Genomic DNA, 12,613 nt, shown 5'->3' on the forward strand with positions numbered 1-12,613 from the left:
ATGCGCTTCTTGCGCATCTGTTTACATTCCCCTCACCCGCCATATCCCAAACTTATGAGAACGCTACTACACTTAACTTGGTGCAGGCTGGGACCGAGTCTGACCCTGGGGCTGGTCATATACTGCCGACGCAGAGAATTGCGGGGCCTACCTCGGTCCAGGTCTCAAAGGCCTACTATACCTCCTCCCACCCCTCCTCCACCTCCTCCTCCTCCGAATTACCATCCGTGGGCATGGCGCCATCAGTCGGTAGCTCTAGGCACAGCAGCAGTGCCGTCGCTAAGCGACAGCAGGCGGTGCTGAAACTGCTGAGCCTAGGCGATAAAAGGCACACCGCCCAAGAGCTATTACAGGGCATTCCACATCAAAGTTGTTAACTTTGTCGCCACCCTGCTGTGTAATCCCCAAAATATACTTGCAAACTTTTACCATTTAGGGATATTATTTCAGCGCTTCTTGCGCATCTGTTTACATTCCCCTCACCCGGCATATCCTAAACTTATAAGAACGCTACTACACTTGATCTTATACAAAAGGTTCTTAGAAGTGCTGTTTGGGGAGTAGCCTAGAGACACGGGCTTGGATTGGCGAAAGCTCGCCTGGCAGCGGAGCGCCAGCTCCATGCCAAGATCCAACTAACATAGTTTTAACTGCAGCACCTTTAATCTACTACTAGTTCACTGCCTCCATACATGGTCCCCTTATCAAACGAGCTGTGTCAGGCAGAATTTTGGGTTGTTTTCATGGCTTCCATGTTAACTTTGTCGCCACCCTGCTGTGTAATCCACAAAATATACTGGCAAACTTTTATCATGTACCGATATTATTTGAGCGCTTCTTGCTCACCTCCTTTGGTTCCTCTCTGCTACCCATTGGTTTGAAGCCTGAGTCCATTTAGGGTATGTTGCCATGCCTGCCGCTGCTGCCGCTGCCTCTGCATGCCGTCCCCTATAGTGTCAGGGTCAATTATTGGATGTTTTAGATGCTATCTAGCTTCATTCTGTCACTCTGTCATGGCCATGCTGTTGCCCATAATTTTGGCATAATGGTGCGATTATGCAGCCTCAGAGGCATCCATGCATGCTGCCCCTGCTGTTTCCTGTCCATTTCCGTGGTGTTTCCATCCTTTTCTGAGGTTCCCAGGTGTTTGGCCAAGCTTCCCTGTGCAGAGCCTTGGTCCCCTTGAAAAATGCTCGAGTCTCCCATTGACTTCAATGGGGTTCGTTATTCGAGACGAGCACTCGAGCATCGGGAAAAGTTCGTCTCGAATAACGAGTACCCGAGCATTTTAGTGTTCGCTCATCTCTAGTCACATGGTATTTGCATATGCCGGTATCTTCTTCTATATATGACTAGAAGTAGGCTGGTAGATAGTAGCCAAGTAGCCGTAATAAGCAACTCAGAGTGTCAATTCATCAGTCTAAAGGAATCTTCAAATAAACATGTTTCAAAAGTACATGATTCAATATCCAAAGTTGTATGATTCAACCAAATTCACAAGCTACTTCCAACAAATCTTCTTATGATTACTCCCATACTGGGGAAAGTTTTGCATTCTTGGAGATGATAAACTGATATGCCTGAAGTGATACTACACATGGAGAATCTATTATCTCTACTGACATATTTGTTTCTGTAAAATTGTACTCTATGTTGCTTTGTTTTTCATTTTCAAATTTATGATGCTTAGCCAAGTGGGTGTAACCAATTTATGCCGTTTCACTGTACAATACGAAGCCATCCAATCAGTGAGGACAATACCAAAAGATGTATATGTAAAATGTATAATATTGTTAAGAAAAGACGAACTGGAATGTTTATTTAGTGAGAATCCGAATGCATTGTTTAACATAGCAGTCAGATGTGGTGAAAGGTTTTCTGAAACATAAAACGACTTTATCAAAACCCAAAGTATTCCAAAAACAGTTATTTCACTTATTAAGAAAACATCCTTCCTCGCTGTAATATAAGCCAATATACAAACCTCATCAAACCCAAGGAAAACATAAGCATGCGAGGTTCTTAGTAAAAAAAAACTATTGAATGCTTTGTTGAAGTGTGAAACGCGCATTGGTTTTTCTGACTGGGACAGCTAACACTATAAGTAGGACTTTTGTAATATTATTGTTTGACTTGGGCATGTGCAATTATTTGTTTGGATAGCTGATTGATTATAGAAGCTACTTGTCACTTTGTTGAGGCATGCAATTGAACTAGTTATGAGAAACTTAAGATCCTAATGTCATACTAAAGTATATAATTGTCTAGAGCCCTTCACTTTGAACACTTGTCTTGTTGATAATAAAGCAGTTTGTATAGTGGTTGAATAGTAGTTGTTTTTCCAGCATATTTTATCGGACGATATTTCAAATATAATAGTAATAATAATAATAGTCACCTTATAATCAATTTATGCTAAAATTTCCCCCCACTGTTTTTGTATCTTCTATGGAAAACACAACATCACATTTCCTGTGACACTGTACAGTATATTAAAGTGTCTGTCACTCCAGCTAATTATCTATCATCTAATTTTTCCATAATTGAATAAACATATGGTTGATTGGTAATTAATGGAAATACGTTATTGCCCATGACTTGGTGTAAATGAAGGTGTAAACAGATATACATTATGCTGTCTTTCCCTTGTTAGAGCTGACACTGTATTAGCCTCTGAACGTACTACAAATAGGTCAATGTTATTTCCATTAAGCCAAAAATATAAGTACATTATCAGATATGTGACAAAATACAATTTACTGGGTTTTGTGAATTACCTAGGATATGTGAAGAAACAACCAAGGAAAATGTTTGTACTTACATTGTATTGTACATGTCTTTTTATTTCTATTGCATTATTTTAGATTCTTTTGCAACTATTTCATTGTACATTCATTTTTCTATTGGGTTTAAAATATTGATATAAAATATAATACAAAAACTAATAAATGTATAAGAAAGTTCATGTATCTCAATCTATCCTTTAAAGTTCCCTCCATTGTGGGAAAAATGTGGGAAAATGATTCCATAACAGATCCCATGGTTTCCTGTGGGATCTGCCCTGACAAGGCTGGGCAAATGAATTGTTGTGACACATATGACATATGGTGGTCCTGGTTTCCATTTAGATCTGCCTGGCAATCCAAGCAAATTCATTGTTGTGCCATATGATGCTGGTGCTGTGCAGAAGTGTAATCAAAGAAATGTCTTTCCATGGATCCTAGGTTCAAGAAAAATACAATATATCAGAGCTTCGCTTTCAGCACATGAAATACATACTCAATTGGATTCAGGTATTTGCATAACATTACAATTTGCCATTCACATGACACTTTGGGTGACCATTTGTCAATCAACATTATGCTCAAAGAACACAGAAGGATATTGCTGGACAAAATTGGTAGAAAGTCCTTCCCATGTATACTGTATATGGTTTTAGAGCTTTGGGCTGAATCCAAACATACAATATTGCCCTGTACATCTTAAAAGCTGTTATAAAGCAAAAAAATAATGTTCCATTATTTTAGTATATGACTACATATTTCTAAGTTGTGTTGAATAGACTTATATTCCAGGAAACTAGGGCCTGGATAAGGAAGGAGCTAGGTTCACGTTCAAAAATTGATGGATAAAAGACTAAAAGAGCTACAGGTGTCCTAGTCATTCCTAATCATATTTTAATAATGTCTATCTCTACCATTATATATTGTTTATATGTCATATGTACATGTTACAGACGTATACATATTTAAATACAAGCAGTTCTTAAATTAGAAGCTGGAGGTCGGAACTGTATATTTTATAATTTTAGCTCCAGAAAAAAACTAATTCTGTCCAGTGACAATTGGATTATCAACTTTTTTAGCTATATTGGGACCAAGGATTATCAATAAACTTAATTACAGACCTTAAAGCTGATAGCAAAGCATCCAGAGTCTTCACCAGAGGTCATGGGGGGCAGAGAGGTCTGTATGTAACTAGAGGGCATCTCTAAGCCTGGTGTCCTTAATAGGGAACTGCCTGTACTTTGTAATATATGTAATATGACTTCTACCCCACCAGACTCTGCTGCATAAATTGTGTATACAATAATAATAATTCATATATATATATATATATATATATATATATATATATATATATATATATACATATATGCAACACCCTCGCCGATGCAATGGCGAGGTAGTGCTTGCGAATACGTCCCACCTGCATGTAATCCCATTACACAACATGGTCCTGATAGGACATAGGGGTATTGCAGTGGTGAATCCTGCCTGGCAAGGCAGAGGTTAAGTATTTTGTATGATGCAAGATGCTATTGTCCAATCATATGTGTTACATCCTGTCCTTTGTAAGCTGAGATGTGATTGGAGGAGGAGCCACCACCTGACCAAAGGGAGGTAATAAAACCTCTGGCCAGGAATGTTCTGGAGACTAGATTATTCTAGTAAGGATTCAGAGAGATTCTGTTGTAGGAGAATCAGTGAGTGAGTGAGTAATCTCTGTCTAGCCCATACCAGAGCAGGAAGAGCCTAGCCCCTGCCTCTGAAGAGTGGAGCATTAGACTAGAGTTAGTGTAGTGAGGAAAAGGGGTATCATCTTACCTTTGAAGGTGATACCTGAAGCCCTACAGGACAAGCTGAAGCTTCCTACCAGGACACAGCTGCCTCCCAGCCTGCCCTCTACTTCCAGGCTGGTGAACTATCTCCTGAGGCTCCCTCCAACTCACATCTCGGCACCCTACCTACCTGTTAAAGGCACGTTGCTGCGGTTCCTGCCGGTTCAAATAAAGAACTGTAAGTTGTTTTCTTCAACTTCTGTCTCCGTCTGGTCCCTGCTAATACGGCTGCCTTCATCACCGGCACCCTGTCCATCACCCAGAGACTCACACTCGGGACATTAAGGGGTTGCCCCAGGGAGATCCGCTATAGCAGCCTCTCCCTCATCATTTCTTGCCAACACCACCCTGCTGGAGACCTGCCAGGCTGTAGGACAGCCCTCCGGTTCCCCCGTACCAAGCACCGTGACAATAGCGTGCTTAGGCCGCAACCGCCAGCCACTCCGGTACCGTGGGCCCCGGCTGTCTCCAGGCCTCACCTTTAAGGCTAGGCCCCGGTGGGGGATGTTGCATATACATATATATATATACATATATATATATATATACACATATATATACATACATATATATATATATATATATATATATATATATATATATACATACATACACTCACCGGCCACTTTATTAGGTACACCTGTCCAACTGCTCGTTAACACTTAATTTCTAATCAGCCAATCACATGGCGGCAACTCAATGCATTTAGGCATGTAGACATGGTCAAGACAATCTCCTGCAGTTCAAACCGAGCATCAGTATGGGGAAGAAATGTGATTTGAGTGCCTTTGAACGTGGCATGGTTGTTTGTGCCAGAAGGACTGGTCTGAGTATTTCAGAAACTGCTGATCTTCTGGGATTTTCACGCACTGCCATCTCTAGGGTTTACAGAGAATGGTCCGAAAAAGAAAAAACATCCAGTGAGCGGCAGTTCTGTGGGTGGAAATGCCTTGTTGATGCCAGAGGTCAGAGGAGAATGGGCAGACTGGTTCGAGCTGATAGAAAGGCAACAGTGACTCAAATCGCCACCCGTTACAACCAAGGTAGACAGAAGAGCATCTCTGAATGCACAGTACGTCGAACTTTGAGGAAGAGGGGCTACAGCAGCAGAAGACCACACCGGGTGCCACTCCTTTCAGCTAAGAACAGGAAACTGAGGCTACAATTTGCACAAGCTCATCGAAATTGGACAGTAGAAGATTGGAAAAACGTTGCCTGGTCTGATGAGTCTCGATTTCTGCTGCGATATTCGCATGGTAGGGTCAGAATTTGGCGTCAACAACATGAAAGCATGGATCCATCCTGCCTTGTATCAACGGTTCAGGCTGGTGGTGTCATGGTGTGGGGAATATTTATTTGGCACTCTTTGGGCCCCTTGGTACCAATTGAGCATCGTTGCAACGCCACAGCCTACCCGAGTATTGTTGCTGACCATGTCCATCCCTTTATGGCCACAATGTACCCAACATCTGATAGCTACTTTCAGCAGGATAATGCGCCATGTCATAAAGCTGGAATCATCTCAGACTGGTTTCTTGAACATGACAATGAGTTCACTGTACTCAAATGGCCTCCACAGTCACCAGATCTCAATCCAATAAAGCATCTTTGGGATGTGGTGGAACGGGAGATTCACATCATGGATGTGCAGCCGACAAATCTGCGGCAACTGTGTGATGCCATCATGTCAATATGGACCAAAATCTCTGAGGAATGCTTCCAGCACCTTGTTGAATCTATGCCACAAAGAATTGAGGCAGTTCTGGAGGCAAAAGGGGGTCCAACCTGTTACTAGCATGGTGTACCTAATAAAGTGGCCGGTGAGTGTATATAGCGCACACAGATTACGCAGTGCTGCACAGAGACTACCAAATCGGTCCCTGTCACCAATTGGGCTGACAATCTAATCAACCTACCGGTATGTTTTGGAGTGTGGGAGGAAACAGAGAAAAACAGAGAGCTGCAAGGCTGTAATGCTAACCACTAAGCTACCATGCTGCCCTACAATATATACCAGGCGTAAACAAACTCGCCGTATATACCTGACGTAAAATCAGGTGTAGAAATAAACAATGCATGGCTGGCCACTGGATACATTAAGATGCCGGAGCCTCTTGATGTATCAGGTTGCACTAGTGGGGGTGCATCATAATCACAGGCTAGCGCGAGAGTGTCGGCGTCTGACAAATAATCCCATAGAGTTACTTGTGAAAATATATGTGAATATGAAAATATGCAAGACACATATGTGAAGAAGGTCAAAGGTTATTTGAAAGGGTACTGAAATATTGTATGGATAAGGAAAAATATGGCTGCTTAGCCAAATTTACATTTCTTCCCATTAGTTGCATCCAGTATAGCAGTTTCTTAAAGTGAATGAGGCTGAGCTGCAACACCACACAGAACCTGTAGACAAAAGTGGTACGTAAAAAAAGAGGAAAGCTGTCTTTCACAAAACATATTCAATCATTATGGTTAATACCACAAAATCAACTCATTGTACTTGATTAGCGAAAATGAATCTAGCTAAATATTTATATGAAATATTGGTAGTGGTGCCTTGATTCCGCTAAACATTTGTCTTCTGAGCTGTTAATTGAGTGATTAATTATTATCTTGCTCCCTGCTGTCTAAAAGAGAATTGAGCATTACATGATAACATTACAAAAGCATTGTACATGAAGGGACAAGTAATTGTCGTACTGAAGGATTTCAATCCACAGAATCACTTCATTTCTTCAACCAATATATATATTTTTTTACATTTCAGAATTGCATTGTGTAAGCAAAATAACACCCTATATCTATAAATTGTATTGAATTACACTTTTACTACATCTAGCCACAGAATTTAAACTGATAAAAAACAAACTTCCCAACCCAGAATACTTTAGACCCATCTTGTTGCAGCTATTTTCAACCACTAACTGTGTTATTAAGCCTTTACTTAACATAATTTAACATTTAATTAAACCTTTTCCGCCCACTGATCCATCGTGATGCTCTGTGTAGCCCTATATATAGAAAATAAAGATATTCTGGACTAAGAAAGAAATGTGTATATTTTAATAAATTAAGGGTATTTAATGCATAGTAGGCTGGAGTTGCGAATTTATGCATGCACAATTGGAGACCACAACTTCCCCCATATTACAGCCATTTTGGGGGTTAAGATTTGTTCCCTATTGATTTCAATAGGGTTCATGTTTGGGTTCACGTTTGCGCCAAATTCCAAGTTGCAAACTGACTTTGTCGACCCCAAATTTCAACCAACCAGCTCTTCTCAAGTAAGCAACCATATGTGTGGAATACGACCAATCCAAATTTGGGAGAAGAACAATGGCGGCGCCCAGCACGACGTTACAGAAGACAGAAGATGGGCGCTGAAGCAAGAAGAGGAGCCGGGAAGACAGAAGACGAGCCGCGCGGACATCGGGGGAGCAGCACTGCGCATCGGGGCCACCGGAGGGTGAGTATAAAAGTTTATTCTTTTTTAAGTCCAGTATTGACTCGTGTATAAGCCGAGAGGACGTTTTTCAGCACATTTTTGTGCTGAAAAACTCGGTACATACATAATTATACAATCCCAAATCAACATAATTCGTAATGACAACAAAAATGTGACTAGGAAAACCGTGTGGTGTTTTAGTACATGATATTTATTTAGCAAATGTCAATCTGTAACTGTTATCTGATGCCCCTATACAAGCGTCTAAGCATTCTAATGTTTTATTTAGCTGTGCTGACATGTTCCCTGACGTGTGATAATGCATAGGTTCATAAATAAACCTGTCTTAAAGATCCTGACCATTGAATGCAAGCAATGCTTAGTTTGGATTGCTGTTGGGTATAATGTGTTCTGCCTGTCCACCACATACGTAAGAAATAGATAATCACTTTAGTGTGATTTAATCATGTCAGCTTTCTGATCCATTAGTAAACTGCAAAAATAATTGTTGAAAGAAGGGAATCTTTATCCCATGTCTGATGTTCTCAATAGTCACTCACCACAATGTGGACAAGGCCCTACTGGATAGTAAGTTCATTCTCTTCTTTCAACAAATTATTTTAAAGGAATATTTAAATAATTGTGATACATGGATATAAATTAGCCATGGGCTTCATAAATAGATTTAAATTTTCTCTGAAAACACAGATATTAATATATGCCTGGATTGCTATCTTTACTTGCGTATTGATTTGGGAGCTAATTGACATCTATAAAGACCCAATTTACACAAAGTAAAAATCCATGCATGCAACACTCCAAAAGAATACTAACATTTATTCACCAATAGTGTAGGATATGTAACATTCAAGCTCCTCTAATTGGTGAATAAACGTCAATAAAAATGTTCTTTTGGCTTGCTGCTTCCGTTGATTCCTAATTTGTTACATTTACAAGGAGTGGATACAGGTTTGTTTGGAGCGTGCACCCTGTCTGAGGACAAGATCCTTTCCCACAGTGCGGCTCTGTTGTTGCTTTTACTGTGGCCCAAAACACACATGTCAAATTCCATCTACGATAGTTTTTGGTGTTTTATTATCGATGCGCAATATTGTCTACGAAACAGAGTAAAGTTATGAATTCTACTTTAAAATCCATTATTGGCACTGGTATAAATACATGGGTGCACTAAGAAATTATATGGTGGGTGTAAGGAACCCTTGCACTGTAAAGCAGAATAATGGAGAGAAGCAGATACTCTATTGGGCACATGTACGCCAGTGTGCCAGATTTCTATCATATTTTGCACTTTCTTTTTAGTGCAAACTGCTTGCACAGGTATTTAAGAAATGCCTACGCCACATTTGTGTTGCATGCGACCATTTTGTGGCGCAGCTGCACTAGGCATCATGCAGCACAAATTAGGAGACATTCCGTTGCTTAGTCTGGCTGTGCGCCAGATTTAACATGCAAAGTCCTACAGAATTGTGTCGCACCCCCCATGTTAAAGGTGCACCAAAAAAAAATAATGCACTCTCGGAACTGTGCAGGGGGTACCAAATTCATGAAGAACGGGCACCAGAAATCCTGAATCTGGCACACTCTGCAGCCACGCCACAAAAGGATCGTGTGTGACACAATTGCAGCGCAGACACTTCTTAAATACCCGTGCAAGCTGTTTTAGCCATGAAGAACATGCACTGTCCGACTAAAGTGTGGCGTAAAGCCCTTAGTAAATGAGCCCCATTATATATCGTTGAATACAGTGATCACAGATGTTTCAATGCTGTTCCCCACAGTGAGTTTGAGCTAATGTCCAAACTTGCAGATAGTTGATTTGTGAACTATATCTCGCTGTCTTGCGCTAAAAATTTCTAAATCAAACTCATGATCGTAGGTGCTGGAAATGATCCAGTGATTTCATAATCAATTGTTTTCTACATGTGTTCACAAAGAATCACACCGGGTCATGTTTTTGAAGGTTTCTTTAATGTTGCATAAATTATTGGTTCAGTTTAGCTTTTTTTAAACAAAAACTTTTTATTGTTTGCATATAAAACACATGTCAAAACATAGCTTATATATGTTTAGTTGGTAGAGCCAATGGGGCTCATTTACTTAGGGTCCACGGACCAAACAAACGTTGAATATTCCGACGTTTTCCGATGTGCACCGCATTTAGAAGGGGATTGTGTCGCACGCAAACAGATTTTGGTGCATTGGCCCGGCTTTCATGCGACAGAAATCGGGAGGCGGGCTGGACTAAGCACGGATTTAACTTTAAAATTGTGTTGCAAGACAATGCACTTACATACACCGGGAAGAAGATGGTGAACTCCGGTGGACCTCAGTGGGGAGCGACACATGCAAGATATCGGGCGCACCATCTACTTTAATCGCGGCACAATGCATGATCGTCAGACATTACAGATCATGGATCGCGACATGGACTGGTAAGTAAATGTGCCCCAATGTCTTGTCTTGCTGGCAAAAGCAAGCACTTAGAAAAGTGAACAGAAGACTAGTACACCATGTGTTGTTATAATGTGCAATAAATAGTTTTGAAAAAATCAACAACAATAAGAACTAACCTATTAACCCAGAAACGCTTGTTGACTACTTTGTTGACATTATCTGCTTAAAAAGTACCCTAGTCTAGGAGTCAGAGAGTGTTATGCTTACAGATGCCCCATTCCCCTCCCAAACTAAAATTATTGGTGGAGTTTTATTGCATTTACATTAAGCACATTTATTTTTTTTCTAGAAATTCTATCAAGAAGTTGCTCATTGGGTTTTTGGAAATACTGGCATAGAATATTTGAGATTTGTTATGTTTTTTATACCTTCTTCAGATGCCATGTGGTATAAATTCTACAAATTATTTAGACATTTTACTTAATTTGGCGTTATTTCGTTGTTTTGCTATGTGTAATGAAATCACTGCTTTTTTTTTCTTTTATTATGATATCTACTTAGATATTTTGGCTGTAAATTTAAAAAGCACCTCGCTTATCATTCTGAAAAAAAAATAAAAAAATTGAAGCCAGTCACTGATTGTTTTTCAACATTTTTTCAATACAGCAATATCCACAACAATGTCTTACAGCTTTCTCTATCTCACTCATAAGCAACATAAACGTCCACAGTGACACAGTAAACGGCATTGATGTGGATATGAATGGGGTGAGATAATTTACTATTACCAGCAGCCTTTTTTTTTCTCTCCACTCCCTTCTCCATAGGATTCTGTAGGTCCTTCCATGCTCACTAATACCCTCAGTATATAGCCATCACGATTAGTCCCCCACACCCACTAATAGCCAAACAACCGTTTATAACCCCCAAATTCAGAATAGACCCCTCATTCTCACTAATAGCCCCCACGTTTAGTAAAAGCTCCCATGCTCAGTAGCAGACCTCAACTTGCTAATCACCTAACTCTAATAACCCCCCACATCCAGTAATAGCTTTCCACTTACAAATAGCCCTCTGCTTTCTAAGAGCCCCCCTACACTCAGAAATAGCCCTTCACACTCACTTACAGATCCCCACACTCACTTATAACCCCCTTATTCAGTGATAGTCCCCTTACACTCACTAAAAGACCCCACATAGTCCCCTCACACTAATAGCCACATACACACTAGCCTACCCCTACTCAAGGATAGCCCAACAACACTCAGGAATAGCTTCCACATAAAGTAATACCCCCAAAACTCTATATGCACACTGTATAATTAAACAAATAAGAGTTATACTTATCTCTCTTTCCTCTTCTCCTCCGTCTGGAGAACGGGATGTGGTAACGTAACCACACAGCGACTCCTCCTCCAGGCTGCTATAGTGAGCTGCTTGAAGCAGGAGACGCGATGCAGTGATTCCATCACCTCCTGGAGAGCTCACTACTCCACAGTACTGCCACATGTGCTCTGTAGTGAAGCGGGAAGCTGACGCCAATACAATAATCATCTCTATAAGCCTAGAGAAAGCAGACAGACAAGACCCGGGGCTCCTGTGAAAATAGCCCCAGATTTTTTGACCTAACAACATCCCTGCAGCAATTTTATAATTTCAAACATGGAAGAAAGGGTACTTATTTAAGGAATTTAATATAGATAGCAAACTTTTTATCACATTTTTCTTCATAATCCTTTGGTTGCAATACGTAGCATAATTTTTAGCCATATTTTTGAAAAATTTTATTTTTTGACTTTCCAGCTATTTTCTTATATGTCATCTTCCATTCAATCTGCTCTTCTGCGTTGCTTTTTGTGTTCAAGTGTGTGACCAGTTAAACTACAATTGTCACTCCAATTTAGGTCTTGTTTTATGCTTCTGCAAATACATATAACTTCAGCATATCTATTTACGTGAAAAATGCTTTCACAGGGGAAAAACGCATTTCTCAGTCTGATCGTCAAGTAAAATAGCTTTGATGCCTTTAGATAATCCTGTGCAGAAATAATCTATCAGTGTAACCTTTTCCTTTGTCATAAATGTCACAGATAATGGCTGAAAGTGATATGTGTTCTTTTGCCCAAGCT

The sequence above is a fragment of the Engystomops pustulosus genome, chromosome 2 (genome assembly GCF_040894005.1).
Source record: "Engystomops pustulosus chromosome 2, aEngPut4.maternal, whole genome shotgun sequence".
NCBI lineage: Eukaryota > Metazoa > Chordata > Amphibia > Anura > Leptodactylidae > Engystomops > Engystomops pustulosus.